Raw genomic sequence first — 15,497 nt, 5'->3', positions numbered from 1 at the left:
CCCGCACTCAGCCCATAACCCTCCACTCCTTTCCTGTCCATAGACCTATCCAATTTTACCTTAAATGACACAACTGATCTGGCCTCTACTACTTCTACAGGAAGCTCATTCCACACAGCTATTACTCTCTGAGTAAAGAAATAGCCCCTCGTGTTTCCCTTAAACTTCTGCCCCCTAACTCTCAAATCATGTCCTCTCGTTTGAATCTCCCCTACTCTCAATGGAAACAACCTATTCACGTCAACTCTATCTATCCCTCTCATAATTTTAAATACCTCGATCAAATCCCCCCTCAACCTTCTACCCTCCAATGAATAGATACCTAACTTGTTCAACCTTTCTCTGTAACTTAAGTGCTGAAACCCAGGTAATATCCTAGTAAATCGTCTCTGCACTCTCTCTAATTTATTGATATCTTTCCTATAATTCGGTGACCAGAACTGCACACAATATTCTAAATTTGGCCTTACCAATGCCTTGTACAATTTTAACATTACATCCCAACTTCTGTACTCAATGCTTTGATTTATAAAGGCCAGCGTTCCAAAAGCCTTCTTCACCACCCTATCGACATGAGACTCCACCTTCAGGGAACTATGCACAGTTATTCCTAGATCTCTCTGTTCCTCTGCATTCCTCAATGCCCTACCATTTACCCTGTATGTTCTATTTGGATTATTCCTGCCAAAATGTAGAACCTCACACTTCTCAGCATTAAACTCAATCTGCCAACGTTCAGCCCATTCCTCTAGCCGGCTTAAATCTCCCTGCAAGCTTTGAAAACCCACCTCATTATCCACAACACCTCCTACCTTAGTATCATCGGCATACTTACTAATCCAATTTACCACCCCATCATCCAGATCATGTATGTATATTACAAACAAATAATGTCTCTTCAAAGACCCTATCTCCACCACCGTTGCCGGCAGCCTATTCCACGCACTCACCACTCTCTGCGAAACAAATCTTATCCCTGACATCTCCTCTGTACCCACACCCCAGCACCTTAAAACTGTGCCCTCTTGTGCAGCCATTTCGGCCCCGGGAAAATGCCTCTGACTATCCACACGATCAATGCATTTCATCATCGTTCACACCTCTATCAGGTCACCTCTCATCCTCCGTCGTTTCAAGGTAAACAGGCTGAGTTCACTCAACCTATTCTCATAAGGGATGCTCCCGATCCAGGCAACATCCTTGCAAATTTCCTCTTCAGCCTTTCCACATCTTTCCTGTAGTGAGGCGACCAGAACTGAGCACAAAACTCAAAGTGGGTTTTTACCGGTGTCCAATTGAGCTTCAACATTACCTCTCGGGTCCTAAATTCAGTTCGACGGTTGATGAAGGTCAATACACCGTATGCATACTTAGCCTGAGAGTCTACCTGCACAGCTGGACTCGGACCCCAAGATCCCTCTGATCCTTCATGCTACAAAGAGTCTTACTATTAATACTATATTCTGCCAACATATTTGACCTACCAAAATGAACCACTTCACACTTATCTGGGTTGGACTCCATCTGCCACTTCTCAGCCCAGTTTTGCATCCTATCAACGTCCTGCTGTAACCTCTGACAGGCCTCCACAGTATCCACAACACCCCCTACCTATGCGTCATAAGCAAATTTACTAACCTATCCCTCCACTTCATCATCCAGGTCATTTATAAAAATCACAAAGAGTAAGAGTCCCAGAACAGATCCCTGAGGCACCTCACTGATCACCGACCTCCATGCATTTTGTGAAAGATCTTGAAATAATTTGTAAATATTGCTGTAATTAGAGAAAATGAATAGAATAAAGTGGTCTCTGCAGATGGGGATTGAAGTGAAACACAATTTGATGAAGGTGCTTAAACTGTCCAGCAAGCGCACTCACCCACATCTGTCTGATTCTCTGGAGTATCACTATCTGGACAGGGATAGCACGACAGCTGACATAAAGCCGACACCCTGACTGTACTATTGAACTGTTTGAATGATTACGTGTCTGGTTTATTGCTCATATAGATACTTCCGTTATATAAGTTGAATGGTCTGCACCGCGCTTTGATTAACACGTCACTTGCCACTCTGATGTTATCACTGCTGCTGCTGCTGAAGATGATGATGATGATGAGCTGAGATGATGATATCATTTCTGGCAAAGATGACGGCGTCATTACTAATCCACGCCCATTGTTGACCATTATGATAATGTTTTCTCCTGCACAGTTGCTGACCAAAGTGATGATGTCGCAGCGTACGCTGGTCATTCACCGAAATGCAGTCCTAAGAAACCATATTTTAAATTTATCCTCTTTGTAGAATATTCAGCTAGTGATTTATACAAATCCGTGAACGATCGTTGCAGTCAGCTGATCGTCCATGAGCTAGATCAAAGAGATCAACTAAGTTCATACCTGTATTTTAGGCATTTCTGTTTCTCGTTGTTGTCTTCGAAGGCTTTACTTCTCGGCATTCGCATTGGCATTACTGCCGAAAGCGATAGCGCAAATAACAGCTCAAGTAAGAGTTAGACCAGATGTTCCTGTTCTGCAGCTGCACCGCCAACCACCAGTGCAGGGTCATAATCTTTCCCCTACATGGCTTTCCATTCCATGTCTAATTAAGTCGCTACCCCAATGCAAGTAGATTCCAGATTGTCAAAATGCAACTGATCCCATTTCGAGATGGATAAGCCACGTTAATTACAGTCCGAGGTTCCGGAGGTGCAGAATCGGGTAGGTTGGGCCGTCTTGGGGTAGACAGCTGGCTTGGGGTAGACCTTGAGGTTGTTAGGTGTGATCTTGAGGGACGGTGCCGGCTGGAGACGGTAAGTGACTGGGATGATGCGTTGGATTATCTTCAAACCGGAGAGAGAAAGTAGTTGTGCAGGGGCGGATATCAAGTGGACAGCCAGACAATTCCCCAAGCCTGTTAGGTCTAGATGGGCGGCAGAGCAATTGTCATGGCGGCAGTAGGCATAGATGGCAGCTGGAATGGCCCTCCATGTCCTCATCAAAGTACTGAGCAGCAGCGTACCAGGACTCTGGCTAACGGAACCTCCAACGCGGGCTCCTCCGCAGGGAACAGCGGAGGCTGGTAGCCAGGAAGACATAAAAGGGTGATATACAAGTTGCAGAGTAGGCGTATAGCCTGTGGGACTGCTCGGTGAAGAGGACATACTTCTTCCATGTGAAAGGTCAGAGACGGTATATCATTGAGAAACGCATGCAATTGCTGATTTGTTCATTCTGACTGACCGTTGGTCTGCGGATAATCACCAGAGGAGAACTCCACTGATGTCGGAGGAGGAAATAGAAGGTTCTCTGGATCGGAGACGAATTCGGAGCGTCGGCACTGCATACTGTCCTGACGGAAGCAATGGAGGTGTGCTAAATGTAGAGCTAAGATCACCGTCTCATCGGCTGACGGAAGCCTGGGTAGGACAATTAAATGGCCGGTTTGAACGACTGATCTACCACTCTCATGACCACGTGGCCCCATCAGAAGGTACTAATCCCATTATGAAATCCATGGCGATGAGTGAGTTTGAGCGTCGAGGTACTGCTGGGCACCGCAGGAGGTAACAGAGCCGCTGGTTGGACGCACTGAAGGCAGAGATCGATGAACTGACGTACATCTGCGATGATGGAAGGTTACGAGAGCCGGCGACGCATGCTCCAGAGTAAATCGAGAATACGTGGCGAAGTTAAGGAGGCTCTAAACGGCGAATCATTTGCTTGCATCTTCGGAAACAGTTCTATTTCCATCTTTAATGTCTTTATTCTTTTCCTTTCAGAATATTTTGAAGACCCTGTCGTGGAGTTACACGCTGACTTCGGTTCTTCGAGGAATGGGACCCGTTCTCGGCGTTTCAGGGCTGACCGTTTCTCAAACGACGCCGACAGGAATTAGTCCTGTTTATTTATTCTCCTTGCTTCCTGCTATTCAGCCAATCTTCTATGCACCATAGCATCTTTCAGTAATACCTATGGCGTTCTACCTTCTTTAGCACTCTCGTGTGTGGCATCTTGTAAAAGGCTTTCTGAAAATCCAATGAAACAACATCCATTGATCTCCGTTTATCTCATCTGCCTTTTATTGTTGACAAAGAATTCCAACAGCTTTCAGGCCGGACTTTCCGTAATTCGGCCGATTTTATTATGTGTCTCCATGTCACCGAGACCTCATCCTTCATAAAGGTTCGTCTTTTCAACTTCTGAGGTCAGGCTACCTGCCGTATAATGTTCTGTCTATTGACTATCTCTCTTCGTAACAAGTTATGTGGATTGACATTTCCTATATTCTAGTGATGTGGACTATTCCAAATTCCAATTGGTATTGAAAGTTCGCCGCTAATGCTTCCACAGTCTGGCAGATCCCTGTTTCGGAATACTAATGTCCAGATGACAAATTTAACTCCACATCTGTCAGCCTCCCAGGCTCCTTCTCCTCAGTAATAGCAACTTCTATGGCTTGATAGTCTCGTTCGACTGGCATACTGCTGGCGTCTCTCACGGTGGGAAAAGACAGGAGTTATTGAATTCGTCCGCTATTTCTTAGTTTCCTCATTCAGAGGAACGAGAGTTTATCTTGGTTATTGCATTAACAGAAACATACAAACGCCATATTTCTATTGTTGTCGCCTGTAACCGAAGCAATTTCCGGAGTGAAACAGAGCAAACCATGACGTTGCACCTTTGATGACGAAATCGATGGACGGCAAAGCCTTGGAATGGACCAGATGAGCAACAATCATGAAACCGAGAGATGAGCCGGAGAGCGTTTCCCAACAACGTTCACTGACTTCTCGAATCGTCTTTGAGATTTTGCAATTTTGTGTCAAGCTACCCACACCTCATCACAATTGGGATTTCACTTGAATGAAATCATGTTTATTTTTACCCTATCTGTTGGGCAATAAAACGTCAGCCTTGTGCAGCATTGAATATTCAATGTGCTGGATCGAGTATAAATGAATGACCGTGGAGATTCATCAGCTCAGAGTTTCTTCAGCGAGATCGCGGGCGGCTGGAAGACAGGCTGAATCTCACACGGCATGATTGAAACATTTTACCGTGTGAGAAAGATATATTACCTGATCGTTTCCGTTATCGGTGTTCCTGGTAAGGACAGAGGCGAACTAACATTTGCAGATTTGTGTGCACAGTACTTGGACTCGGTCAATTTCCGAAAGCGTTGTGATGCCGGTGTATCAGTGAGTGCGGTGCAGACACTGCGGCCAAACTGCGTGTTCGTTCAGCAGTCCCCTTGCAGTGCCCTCGGCTGAAAATAAACCGGTAGCTTGAAGAGATGTAGAGCGGTAGATTTGGGAAGTGGATTCATGCAAGACAGTTTTGAGTTATCAATGGAAATTCGCTGGCAAAGTAAACTCCAATAGTCCATCGTGACCGGTACCTTTACGGCCTCGTTGGTGTTATTTCGTATTGATCAAGCAATGTGCTTCAAATTCAATTTTAAATGTATTGCGCTGTTTTTAAGGAATTGCTGCAAGTTTGAATGGAACGGGTAAAGCAAATCACCGGCGGGATTCAGGGGAGACCGGTAAACATCGTTTGTGATTCAAACTCTGAAACATCGGGAGCATAGAAAATTCAAATCAGGGTCTGTGGGTGTTTTACTGTAACACGGTTAGTTTGCATATTCTATTTTTCGTGTAGTGGGGTGGGAGTTAAGAGCCAAACCAGCGGTGTTTGTTAAAGGTCAGACGGCCTGTGTTACATGTGATACTCGGCTCAAAAACGAAAATAATTTAGAATAATCTGCAGTGTTTTGAGGCAAACTCCAAAGGAGAAACTGCTGCGAAGCATCTACATTGGCGTTGCTTCAGAAATTAGATGCTTTAACCACCAAATGAAAGATGTCTAAAAAGTCCAGAATATTTAAAAAACGAAACTGGGAATTTTCTGATACAATGAGAAGGAACCGCGGATAAGAGCAGTTGTAGAATTTAAAAGAAGCGAGCCTCTGGGTGGGGGAGAAAGGAGAGTCGAGGAGGAGACGAAGACATGCGAACAGGTGAAATCAACGCTTTGAATTTTGTAAACCGTCCGAGGCGGAGGGAGAGGGACTCCGCCGTATGGAGAATGTGTCAGGAAAGGGGGATCTGAACACAACCCCTGAGAAAGTTGCCGAGGTATCCAGCCTTTACACATCAGTCGAAAAACTGATGGCAGGAGATTTATATTTATTTCTCCAACGCACACTCAGCGATCAGTTGACAATGCATCCTTCCCAAACGCAGCTCTTTATCCAGTACAGAAAACTGTTACCTTTCACCCAGCAGGCACGCGTGTGTGGCATCTGCGTCTCCCGCTTTGCAACCTTTAAACCTCCAGAAATGAAAAGAGTCCAAAGTTCCAGCTTGTCTCTGCCCTGAGACCCACGGAACGGAGAGACAGTAATTCACTCTTTCTTTTTGCTGTTCCCTCAGTGAATTTAGTGGCGATTGCGATCCTGTCCCGGGGAAAGTGCGGCATCTCTACCTGCACCACTCGCTACCTGGTAGCCATGGCGACGGCGGATCTACTAACCATCATCTTTGCGGTCATATTTTGGCGAGTCAGTTATTATTACTTCCCCGGGACTTTCCTGGACATCACCCCCGTGTGCAGTGTGATCTCTGCCCTGGGAGAGGCAGCCACTGACTGTTCTGTCTGGTTCACCGTCATGTTTACATTTGATCGGTTTGTCGCCATCTGCTGTCAGAATCAGAAAGCAAAATATTGCACCGGGGAAACTGCCGCTGTGGTTCTGACAACAACCGGCGTCCTGCTCTTTTTTAAGGATGTCCCCTACTTCTTTCGATATCGTCCTTTGATAGTGATCGACAATATACCCTGGGACTGTATTACAAAGCCGGGCTACTATACGGACCCCGGGTGGGTGGGATATGACTGGTTTACCACAGTTCTAACGCCATTACTCCCTTTCCTATTAATACTACTGTTCAACGCTCTGACAGTCAGACACATTTTAGTGACGAGTCGCGTCCGTAAGGGGCTGAGGGGTCAGAGCAAGGCGGAGAACCGCAGTGACCCGGAGATGGAGAGCAGGAGAAGGTCTGTGGTTTTACTTCTCACCATCTCCGGAAGCTTCATCATCCTGTGGTCAGTAAAAGTTGCCGAATTCCTTTATTACACCATCGCCGGATTGGATCAGAATAATTACAACGATTCGGAATACATATTTCAACATACTGGAGACATACTGTTGGTGTTCAGTTGCTGCACAAACACTTTTATTTATGGAATAACTCAGAGCAAGTTTAGAGAGCAGTTCATCAATGCTGCGAAACAGCCGCTCATGTCAATTATTCAACTAATTAATAAACAAGCTATTTAAGTTCTTCTCAGAGGCAATCACAGTGTTGTCCATCTGCACACTGTAGAACGGGCTGTCACAGGAGAGTGGGGTTGCAGGGAGCATAAAACTGGTTTCGTGCCCGAGCGACACAGCACGGGAAAAGACCCACAGCCCGCGACGCCAACCCCCTACGAGTTATTAAACTCATTAAATTTATTTTCCTCATTTTTCCCCATGTTCCCGTTTTCCTTACCGCCATCCTTCTTTTAATAATGTATCCCTCATCACAACGTAAATACGCAACACTCAACTGACCTACAAAACCGTTGCATCTCGGCGACGGAAAGGAAACGAGTCTCCGAGCGGAAATACTGCATTCATCCGGAGATGGGGCGGAATTCACTGAGCGCCCGGTGATCAGATCGGGACCGGCTCGGATTGCTCAGATTGCTCAGGCAGCACCGCAGAGAGAGTTAGCTGATGGTATCCAACATCCGCACGTCTCTCAGTTCTCAGTCCGCTGGCAATATCCACGTCTACCGATATCCTAACTTCAACTGTCGAGTTTACCTGTGTTCAGTGCGATGGTATGAAATTTTAGCGGTGTTCTACTCACAATATTCTGCTCAAAGTCGAATTATCATCTGAAGCGAGTCAATTTCTAAAGGTTATTGCCTGAATTTATGAGGAAGGAACCTTCCTTCTTTGTTTCCCTGGGTGTACTTTACTCAATAACAAAGAGGTGTAATGACCGCAATGTAGCAGAAGCCACCGATAGGCAATTTAGTAAGGCTGTGTGTGAAGGCCCGATGGTTGATTCAGACAATCTATTGACATGGGATAAAACAATTAATCCACAGGATATCGGAATAGAAGTAGGCCATTCGTTCCATCGAATTATTTCACCTATCCTTTAGTGGGTGATCTGTTCCTCAACCTCAATCTCCTTCCTCCAATAAGCCGTTAGCAACCTCTCCAATCAAAATATTTAAACCCCTTTCTTCACTGGACTCAGTGACTTGGTCTCCACACATTCCGAGGCAGCAAATTCGAGTCCCCTGGAAATGAGTTCCCGCATTGCATTTGCCTTCATAACTCCGAAATAACCTGCAAGTTAGCCTTCAGGGAATCTAGAACAAAGACCCAAAAATCCTTATGTATTTATCACTCCTGAATTTTCTTCAGTTAGAAACGTTTCGACACATTAACCTTTCATTCCGAAGTGTATCCCTCATACGTCCATACACTGAATTCCACCTGCACTTGGCTCACTGTGTCAAACTCACTGCAAGTCAGCGATACTACTTCTCTCTGCAGGTAAATCCTGCCCATCCGAATCCCATCCATTAGCCGACTCTCTACTGCTGTAAAGCTGTCCAACCAGTAGTTCCCTGGCTTGTAGCTTGCTTCCCTTATATAAGGACACAACATTAGCTGTCTCCCGCACTTTCAATACATTAGGTTCTGATAAGGATTGGACAAGGATGGACCTCCACGGGAGGATTGTGGGATAGATGGCAGGAATGTTATACCAGGGCACACAAATCCCTGAAATACCCGGCAAGGAGAATTGATTCCAAACAATTTCTTTATTGTTTATTACAGAATATCAGTCTGGTGCTTCCGCTCCTTCCCCACGCCCATCCGCTTTTCCCTGGAATCCCCTCTCACCCTGCCCCCCCCCCTCCCCACTCTCAGACTACAATTGAAATCAACGTATGAAACAGGTTTATCATCACACACATATGCCATGATTTATTTTCGGCAGCAGTACAGTGCGAATATAAAATTACTACAGTACGGTGCAAAAGTCGGTGGCACCCTATGTACATATGCTCAAGAATTTTGTACAGTATTTTAAAGGCAGTATTTCACGTTTCTCTTCTAAAATTTTTAAAAAAAGGAATATTCATGGATCTACTAAAGTGCTGCCATGACCCTTTTACGTCACAAGGACCTGTTTTGATCCAAGCTGCCTGTATCTGGACATATCTGTTTATTTCTTCCATGACCATTGCCAAATGAACTGCCCTAATTTTGTCATCACTGCCCTTGATTCGAACAGGAACATTCTTCCACTGTTTTCCTAAAGGCTGCACACTTTCCCGGCGTCATTTGCGATTTCCTACCCCATGCCACCTAAACTACGGTCCGCGCATTTAAGGTCTTAGACTTTAATGTCTGCGTATCAGTTCTATCTGTTCTGTCTAAACACCTGTAAACCAGCAGAGTGATGGCCATCGGTCCCAAGCAACTTCCACGCTAACACATCAGCCAATCGAACAAACTCATTCCTTCAACGGTGATCGAATTCAACCATTTGACTTTTAGTATCATTTTTATTTAACCTCACAAAGCATTCCTGGGAGCAATGAACGCACTTCAGCCAATCGAAGTTGTTGACGCTTGGGCAGTCCCGCGCAGTATTTCGGAGATTAAATTCATCAAGTATTACACCCTATTATTTTTAATGTATCCTCCCCTTACCTCCCTATATACATCTATCTCTACATCCTGCTAATGATTGGGCGTCCTGTTGTGTTTTTTTGTACCTTAGGCCATTACATCTAAATAAACAGTTTGCTCGTAGTATTGAGATTTACAACAATATTCATGAGGAGACGGTTCTCGGGATCCAAGTTCACACCGCATTGAAAACGGCTACACATGTTGGCAGGGTGGTAGAGAAGGCGCTGTGGGATGATTGCATTTATCAGTCGATGAATTGACTATTAGGGAATCGACAAATTTCTGACGATTCATTATAAAATTATCATTAGGCTACATGTGAAGTATTGCATTGAGGTCTGGCCTCTGTATTTCAGTTAGGATATGGGGAGTCTGATAACGGCGCCGGTGATGTTTTCCAGATGATGCCTGCATTAAAAAACATGCGCTTTCGACGATTTTGGACAAAATTAGGTTTCGTTTTTTTGTATAACCGAGTGGATTTATAGATTTATGAGATTCAGAGTCATGGTTAGACCAGAGAGTCAGTATCAGTCCGACAGGTTTGAAATGACTATTACCAGTGTGCATGCATTGAGGTTTGTAGGAGGAAATTTCACAGGTAATTTATGTCTCTCATTCCTCGGTGCCCTCGTCTGTTTTTCGTGGATGTCAACGGACAGTAAGATTTTCCGATTGTATACTGTAGACATTCTCTGATATTTAACCCGAACCCCTTGAACCATTTTGTTAAATATTCTGGATTGTGTTCTGCATTTACTTATTTATCCTTCCCCGTTTGGGATTCTCGTTTCCCTTGACCCAGTTCCGAGATCAGCGCTCATGAAACTATTGATACAAAACACCGCACCAGACATGCTGAAGGGAATGGAAAAGGGAAGCCAATGCAAAACAAGGCTGGAGAACAGTGTGATTCATCAGGGCTGGTACAGTCCTAATCGGAAAAAAGAGACCAAACCGGCGAATGAGAGACAATCTTATGACTAGTGACTAGAAATGGGCGACGTGGACTCATGATATATCGAGGCAAGGGTACAGAGGCAGTTCGCTTCGCATAACGATAGTAAAATTCGGGACGTCGGAGTTTAATTCCGGCTTCCTCCGTGAGAAAGATTATATGTTCCTTCCTATTCGGCATGGGATCCTCGGGAGTCTCTGATTTTCTCTCACAATAAAAAGACTTTCCTCTTATTAGGTTCATTGATAATTCTAAATGTCCCAGTGGTTAGGCCAGGGTTAATAGGTTAGTTAATACGTTGGCTCGGGTTAATAGGTTGGTTGCTGGGCAAAACGGTCTCATGGGTGACGTTATATAAGATTTGGTGAGGCCTAATTTGAGTATCGTGCGCAGATTCGGTTATTTTTCTACAGGAAAGTTATACACGAGGTTCAATGAGTACAACAACATTTCACAAAGATATTGACTCGCATGGATTTATTGATTATAGGGAAAGTTTCAATCGGTTAGGACTGCATTCTTTGCAAAGTAGAAGATAGAGAGGAGATTTGGCAGAGGTATTGAAAATCATGAGGGCACAGATGCGGCAAATACAAAAAAAAAGTTTTCTCCACTGTGGTTCGTGGGAACTACAAACAGATGTGATGGGGTAAATTTGAAAGATAAGAAGTTCAAGTGGGAAGAAGTGGGGGATGTTCTTCACTCAGAGGATCGCGAGGGTGTGGAATGAGCTGTCGGCACAAGTGGTGTATACGTGCTCGATCTCAACGTTTGAAAATTTCGGATAGGTACATGGATTGTAGAGATGTTCCCGGTGCATGTTAATCAGAGTAGGCAGTCTGAATACTTTCGGCACGGCCTTGTTTTTACATTGTTCCTTCTCCATGACTGATGTTATCGGCACAAGAAAGTGGGGTAAAATTAGAGGGGTAACAGGAAAATGATCGCGGTTTATATTAGAATCCAAATCTCTGCGGTATTGAAAAAGGCGAGAAGGTAACCGAAGATTAATATAATGCCGTAAATACCGGGCGCTGGCAGATTCGAGTCCTGAATAATTTGGGTGTTAATGTTACCAACTGTTTTCACCGCGGCTTAAACTGTAAGAAGCACAAGTATTTGCGCGGCTGACGTGGGGTGGTTGTGGTGCTGCTCGCGACAGAGAAAACAAAGAAAAACAGAGAGATTGAATGCGTGTGTGTGTGTGTGTGGGGGGGGGGGGGGGTGAGTGAGAGATAGAGAGAGAGGAGAGGCAGACGGAAAAGGTGGAACCTAGAAGACCGTGGCGGAGAATTTGAACAGAGTCTGTATGGTGGGACTAGGAAGGGGTGGAATACAGGGGGTTGGAAAAAGAAAGCAATTTAACATGTTAAAGTAGGTTTAAAATTTTGCAGCACTCGGTTATTCTTCCTGATGTTAGTCTCAATGACAACATTTGAGATGTGAGCTCCGTTGAAACCACAGTGCATCCTCATGCGACAATACATGACAATAGGTTTGAAGGCTAATTCTCCCGTTACGCAGTGTACGTTATCCACAAACCTCCTTAGGTTTAAATCCGTTTATATTCGACTGGAAATTATATATAATTTCTACTAATTCTTCTTTCTTTAAGTTACCTTTGCCAGGTTTGAAATACAATGCGCTACTGCTAGAAAAGCAAATGTTCATTATATTTACACCTGGATGCCCATGACAGTAAACTTGAACACAAACTGAAAAGTTGTATCTCAAGTTCATTTGAAGCAATGAAACCCAAACAATGTTTCTGCCCAGGATTGTACTGGGGACCTTTCGCGTGTGAAGCGAATGTGATAACCACTACACCACAGAAACCGTGCAAAGCGCTCAGTGCTTTGCGCTCTTGAGCAATGACCCGAGACATCCCCTCCCCGCCCTGCTCTGAAGTACAGCAATAAGAACAAAACATTGCCCACTGTTACTTTCCGTTTTCAGTAACACGTATTAAATAGTTGAGGACTTTATTCCCTAGAATATGGGTATAGGTAGAGTGTTACAAAGACGTGGCTGTGGAACAAACCTAAGTGCTGAACACGGGCGAGGAATGGGTGACAAGGCAGTGTTTACCCGGGGTCTTGGTTTCAGTACAGAATTCAGAAACGATGCTCGACTTAGAACTGATCGTCCTAAGAACCATGGGGTGAGGTTACTCAAACACGAGTCAACCAACGATCTGGCAGCTCCTTGTTGTGGTCACAGGATTTTTACACTGCATTTGCTGATGGAAAGCAGGTGTTCGTAGTTATTGGAACCTGGGAATGATTGGGAACTAAACGAGGTGATTGAGGCACAATTCCTGAGGAACATAGCCATGTAGGCGATTGCCAGAAGAGATCTAGACAGAACCCCCCCACCCCCCGCCAACAGGAGCCTCCCGCCGATCCTCCAGGCCTGTCTGGATGGTTCCGATTAGAGTCCTGGATGACGGAAGTGTCTCGGGGAAAGTAACGGGGGAACCAGGAACTCTCTTCAGGACCGTACCTTTCCAAGTCCACCAGGTATTGGAGACACCTGCCCCGACGGCGCACATCAGTAGTCGTCGTTCAGTGTATGCCGGATTGTTGTCGATGAGACGGACAGGTGGGGGAGTCTCAGCCGGGGGACACATGGGGCTGACGGAGACTGGTTTTCACTGAGACACATGAAAAGTTGGGTGAATGCGCATGGACCTTGGCAATTTCAGGCGGACCGCTGTGGGATTGATAACCTTTCCAGCCTTGAATGGTCCCAGGAAGCGGGGGGCGAATTTCCTATGTTCTCTTTTGAGCGGGATGCCCTTGCAGGAAAGCCACACCCTCTGCCCAGGTTGAAAGCTCCGGTGCCGGAGTCCGGTGTCGGTTGGCTGTTTTCTTATGTTGATTTGTTGATCTGAGTTGGGCCGCGCGTGTTTTCTTCCAAATCTTACGGCACCGGTCTATATGGTCCCGAAACGACGGTACCGCAATCTGTTCTTCTTGCGCGGAGAACAGCGGGTGTTGGTACCCAAGGGATCACTGGAACGGAAACCTCCCAATGGCAGAGCTCACCATAGAGTTGTGGGCGTACTCAACCCACGGGAGGTGATGGCTCCAGATCTTGGTTGATCCTTTCCGTCTGCCCGTTCGACTGGGGGTGGAAGCCGGATGACAGGCTGGCCGATGCACCTAAGGCCTGACAGAAGGCCTTCCATAGCTGCGAGATGAACTGGGGACCTCGATCGGAGACGATGTCCGCGGGGATTCGTGGAGGCGGAAGACGTGGCGGACGAGAAGATCTACGGTTTCTTTAGAGGAAGGGAGTTCAGGGAGGGCCACAAAGCGCAACGCCTTGGAGAATCGGTCTACCACAATGAAGACAGCTGTGTTTCCGTGGGAGGGGGGTCGACCGGTGAAGAGGTCTAGGGCGATGTGTGACCAGGGACGACCAGGAACAGCTAGAGGACGAAGAAGACCCGCGGGTCGTCGATGAGAGTCCTTTCCTCGGGCACAGATGGAACAAGCCGAGACATAGGAATGGGTGCCCCCTCCGTGGACGGCACCCAAAAGTGCTTCCTCAGGAGAGCCAGGGTCCGATCACTCCCGGGGTAGCAGGTGAACCGGGTGTGTGCCCCCATTGGAGAACCTGAGGCCTGACGGAGACCGGCACGTACAGGCGATCGCCGGGTCCGTTACCAGGGTCCGATCACTCCCGGGGTGGCAGGTGAACCGGGATGTGTGACCCCTTTGGAGAACCTGAGACCCGATGGTGACCGGCACGTACAGGCGATCGCCGGGTCCGTTACCAGGTTCCGATCACTCCCGGGGTGGCAGGTGAACCGGGTGTGTGCCCCCATTGGAGAACCTGAGGCCTGACGGAGACGGGCACGTACAGGCGATCGCCGGGTCCGTTACCAGGGTCCGATCACTCCCGGGGTAGCAGGGGACCGGGATGTGTGCCCCCATTGGAGAACCTGAGGCCTGACGGAGACGAGCACGTACAGGCGATCGCCGGGTCCGTTACCAGGGTCCGATCACTCCCGGGGTGGCAGGTGAACCGGGATGTGTGACCCCATTGGAGAACCTGAGGCCTGACGGAGACCGGCACGTACAGGCGATCGCCGGTTGCATTCCCTGGGTCGGCTTCGTCCCGCTGGGCTTCCTTTACCTTAGCCTCGATCTCCCAAGTGAGGGTGGCCTCACGCAGGATGGTGGGAGGATCGTCTCGGGAATGGAGGTGTCATCCTTGGAGTCATGCTGGCGGGATAGCGCGTCCGGCTTCCCGATCTTGGATCCTGGACAGTACGTGAGGGTAAACTTGAACCGCCCAAAGAACAATGGCCAACGGGACTGGCGGGAGTTCAATCGGTTGACGGTCAGAATATGCCCCAGGGTCTTATGATCAGACACTCTCGCAGAATAAAGAAAGCAGGGACCATAACTGTCCTCCACCCCGTCACTCGCAGAAATAGAAACAGGGACGATAATAGTCCTCGACCCTGTTACTGGCAGAAAAGAACGGCGACCCAAGTCTGGAGCGGGCCAGTGGATTGGAAAGGGGCACTAGCATGGCTGAGATAAAATCCACAATGGCTGGTGCTTTACGGGTTAATTGGAATAGTGCATCCTAAATAAGAATAAATATTGGAAAGGGCGGATGAGGCAACCATGGCTGATACTAGAAAGTAAAGACAGCATAAAGCCAAAAGTGAGGGTTTATAATGTAGCAAGCATTAGAGGGAATCCGGAGGTTTGGGACGCTTTTAAAACTGGCCAATACT

The 15,497-nt window shown here is 46.7% G+C and overlaps 1 non-coding gene across 1 annotated transcript; it reads right to left on the bottom strand.

Moving 5' to 3' along the window:
• Positions 1-12,504: 12,504 nt before the first annotated feature.
• On the bottom strand, positions 12,505-12,577 carry trnav-cac (transfer RNA valine (anticodon CAC)). Its single transcript has one exon. It is a non-coding gene; the product is annotated as a tRNA-Val (tRNA).
• Between the last annotated feature and the right edge of the window lie 2,920 nt (positions 12,578-15,497).

The sequence above is a fragment of the Hypanus sabinus genome, unplaced genomic scaffold (genome assembly GCF_030144855.1).
Source record: "Hypanus sabinus isolate sHypSab1 unplaced genomic scaffold, sHypSab1.hap1 scaffold_107, whole genome shotgun sequence".
NCBI lineage: Eukaryota > Metazoa > Chordata > Chondrichthyes > Myliobatiformes > Dasyatidae > Hypanus > Hypanus sabinus.
Note: the sequence above shows the minus strand (reverse complement) of the source record. Positions and strands in the feature narration are given on the sequence as shown.